The sequence below is a fragment of the Brachyhypopomus gauderio genome, unplaced genomic scaffold (assembly GCF_052324685.1).
Source record: "Brachyhypopomus gauderio isolate BG-103 unplaced genomic scaffold, BGAUD_0.2 sc645, whole genome shotgun sequence".
NCBI lineage: Eukaryota > Metazoa > Chordata > Actinopteri > Gymnotiformes > Hypopomidae > Brachyhypopomus > Brachyhypopomus gauderio.
The window spans coordinates 35,001-38,034 of record NW_027507465.1 but is presented as its reverse complement, the minus strand read 5'-3'; the positions used below and the strand labels follow the sequence as shown (position 1 = coordinate 38,034).

The 3,034-nt window shown below is 47.6% G+C and overlaps 6 non-coding genes across 6 annotated transcripts; all 6 read right to left on the bottom strand.

The window, feature by feature from the left end:
• Positions 1–62: 62 nt before the first annotated feature.
• Positions 63–254, bottom strand: LOC143507188 (U2 spliceosomal RNA). Its single transcript, XR_013128626.1, has one exon. It is a non-coding gene; the product is annotated as a U2 spliceosomal RNA (small nuclear RNA).
• Positions 255–417: 163 nt separating this feature from the next.
• On the bottom strand, positions 418–536 carry LOC143507210 (U5 spliceosomal RNA). Its single transcript, XR_013128645.1, has one exon. It is a non-coding gene; the product is annotated as a U5 spliceosomal RNA (small nuclear RNA).
• A 670-nt stretch (positions 537–1,206) lies between these two features.
• LOC143507183 (U2 spliceosomal RNA) lies at positions 1,207–1,397 on the bottom strand. Its single transcript, XR_013128622.1, has one exon. It is a non-coding gene; the product is annotated as a U2 spliceosomal RNA (small nuclear RNA).
• Positions 1,398–1,560: 163 nt separating this feature from the next.
• On the bottom strand, positions 1,561–1,679 carry LOC143507208 (U5 spliceosomal RNA). The gene has a single exon (XR_013128643.1). It is a non-coding gene; the product is annotated as a U5 spliceosomal RNA (small nuclear RNA).
• Positions 1,680–2,358: 679 nt separating this feature from the next.
• LOC143507175 (U2 spliceosomal RNA) lies at positions 2,359–2,550 on the bottom strand. Its single transcript, XR_013128614.1, has one exon. It is a non-coding gene; the product is annotated as a U2 spliceosomal RNA (small nuclear RNA).
• Positions 2,551–2,713: 163 nt separating this feature from the next.
• LOC143507207 (U5 spliceosomal RNA) lies at positions 2,714–2,832 on the bottom strand. The gene has a single exon (XR_013128642.1). It is a non-coding gene; the product is annotated as a U5 spliceosomal RNA (small nuclear RNA).
• Positions 2,833–3,034: the final 202 nt, after the last annotated feature.

Here is a 3,034-nt window from a genome sequence, read left to right as displayed (position 1 = left end):
AAAATAAACAGGCTGATCATACCATACAACCAGCAACAAACTCTTTCTTTTCCACACGTTTAGGAAGGTGCACCGTTCCTGGAGGTACTGCAATACCAGGTCGATGCGTGGGGCGAACGGGGCAAGCCCCTGTTTCGCCTCCCTGTTCTAAAAATCCATTTAATATGAAGTCCTCATATAGAGGACGTATCAGATATTAAACTGATAAGAACAGATACTACACTTGATCTTAGCCAAAAGGGCCGAGAAGCGATAACCTGAAATGGGCGCTGGCCTGGGCGCCGGCCTCGCCGGCACAGGCCTCCCCTCCGCGGAGACAGCGCCCTTCCTTCCTTCCAGCCGTACGTACGCTCACCCTTCCCTTCGTGCCACGCCCACCCCTACGTTTATACACATTCTCATTGTACAGATTGTTGCGGCCCTGCCCGGAGGCAGAGCGCTCCAAAAAATCAATTTGACTCTTTGACGTTCCCCTCCACGGAAATCTTTAGTAAAAGGCGAAAGATTTGTGCGTGAATGAAGAGAAACCCGAGCTATAGCCATGTAGGCTCAGGCGTCCCGCTACGCCAACCTAAAGCCTAGCTCGTTTGTTCGCGGTAACAAGGGAGGAGCCTGCGGGGCTGTGGCTTGTTGGCAACATCAGGCAGGCAGGCAGGCAGGCAGGCAGGCAGGGCTGGCAGGCTATAATGGAGAGAGAGAGAGAGAGAGGAGGGGAAAAAACAGTAACAATCTCAAAAAAAAAAAAAAAAAAAAAAAAAAAAAAAAAAGAACAAAAACGGAGGGAAAACTGCAAACCGCCGAAAGGGGAGTGGCCTCCGCTCGCACTGCATTTGTGACCAGCTGACAAGGCAGTGAGAGAGACAGAGACCACTCACTCCCCTTCATTCTTACTTATTCTGGTTTTTTTTAAAGGAGTGAGCGCTTTTGGCTGCTTTGTTTTATTTATTCACACAGACAGACAGACAGAGACAGACAGACAGACAAATCAACCAACAAATGTAAAAATAAAGTTTTATAATATTATATATATATATATATATATATATATATATATATATATATATACATACACACACACACACACACACACACACACACACACACACACACACACACACACACACACACATATTACAAATTCATTAAAATAAACAGGCTGATCATACCATACAACCAGCAACAAACTCTTTCTTTTCCACACGTTTAGGAAGGTGCACCGTTCCTGGAGGTACTGCAATACCAGGTCGATGCGTGGGGCGAACGGGGCAAGCCCCTGTTTCGCCTCCCTGTTCTAAAAATCCATTTAATATGAAGTCCTCATATAGAGGACGTATCAGATATTAAACTGATAAGAACAGATACTACACTTGATCTTAGCCAAAAGGCCGAGAAGCGATAACCTGAAATGGGCGCTGGCCTGGGCGCCGGCCTCGCCGGCACAGGCCTCCCCTCCGCGGAGACAGCGCCCTTCCTTCCTTCCAGCCGTACGTACGCTCACCCTTCCCTTCGTGCCACGCCCACCCCTACGTTTATACACATTCTCATTGTACAGATTGTTGCGGCCCTGCCCGGAGGCAGAGCGCTCCAAAAAATCAATTTGACTCTTTGACGTTCCCCTCCACGGAAATCTTTAGTAAAAGGCGAAAGATTTGTGCGTGAATGAAGAGAAACCCGAGCTATAGCCATGTAGGCTCAGGCGTCCCGCTACGCCAACCTAAAGCCTAGCTCGTTTGTTCGCGGTAACAAGGGAGGAGCCTGCGGGGCTGTGGCTTGTTGGCAACATCAGGCAGGCAGGCAGGCAGGCAGGCAGGCAGGGCTGGCAGGCTATAATGGAGAGAGAGAGAGAGAGAGGAGGGGAAAAAAACAGTAACAATCTCAAAAAAAAAAAAAAAAAAAAAAAAAAAAAAAAAAGAACAAAAACGGAGGGAAAACTGCAAACCGCCGAAAGGGGAGTGGCCTCCGCTCGCACTGCATTTGTGACCAGCTGACAAGGCAGTGAGAGAGACAGAGACCACTCACTCCCCTTCATTCTTACTTATTCTGGTTTTTTTTTAAAGGAGTGAGCGCTTTTGGCTGCTTTGTTTTATTTATTCACACAGACAGACAGACAGAGACAGACAGACAGACAAATCAACCAACAAATGTAAAAATAAAGTTTTATAATATATATATATATATATATATATATATATATATATATATATATATATATATACATACACACACACACACACACACACACACACACACACACACACACACACACACACACACACACACATATTACAAATTCATTAAAATAAACAGGCTGATCATACCATACAACCAGCAACAAACTCTTTCTTTTCCACACGTTTAGGAAGGTGCACCGTTCCTGGAGGTACTGCAATACCAGGTCGATGCGTGGGGGCGAACGGGGCAAGCCCCTGTTTCGCCTCCCTGTTCTAAAAATCCATTTAATATGAAGTCCTCATATAGAGGACGTATCAGATATTAAACTGATAAGAACAGATACTACACTTGATCTTAGCCAAAAGGCCGAGAAGCGATAACCTGAAATGGGCGCTGGCCTGGGCGCCGGCCTCGCCGGCACAGGCCTCCCCTCCGCGGAGACAGCGCCCTTCCTTCCTTCCAGCCGTACGTACGCTCACCCTTCCCTTCGTGCCACGCCCACCCCTACGTTTATACACATTCTCATTGTACAGATTGTTGCGGCCCTGCCCGGAGGCAGAGCGCTCCAAAAAATCAATTTGACTCTTTGACGTTCCCCTCCACGGAAATCTTTAGTAAAAGGCGAAAGATTTGTGCGTGAATGAAGAGAAACCCGAGCTATAGCCATGTAGGCTCAGGCGTCCCGCTACGCCAACCTAAAGCCTAGCTCGTTTGTTCGCGGTAACAAGGGAGGAGCCTGCGGGGCTGTGGCTTGTTGGCAACATCAGGCAGGCAGGCAGGCAGGCAGGCAGGCAGGGCTGGCAGGCTATAATGGAGAGAGAGAGAGAGAGAGGAGGGGAAAAAACAGTAACAATCTCAAAAA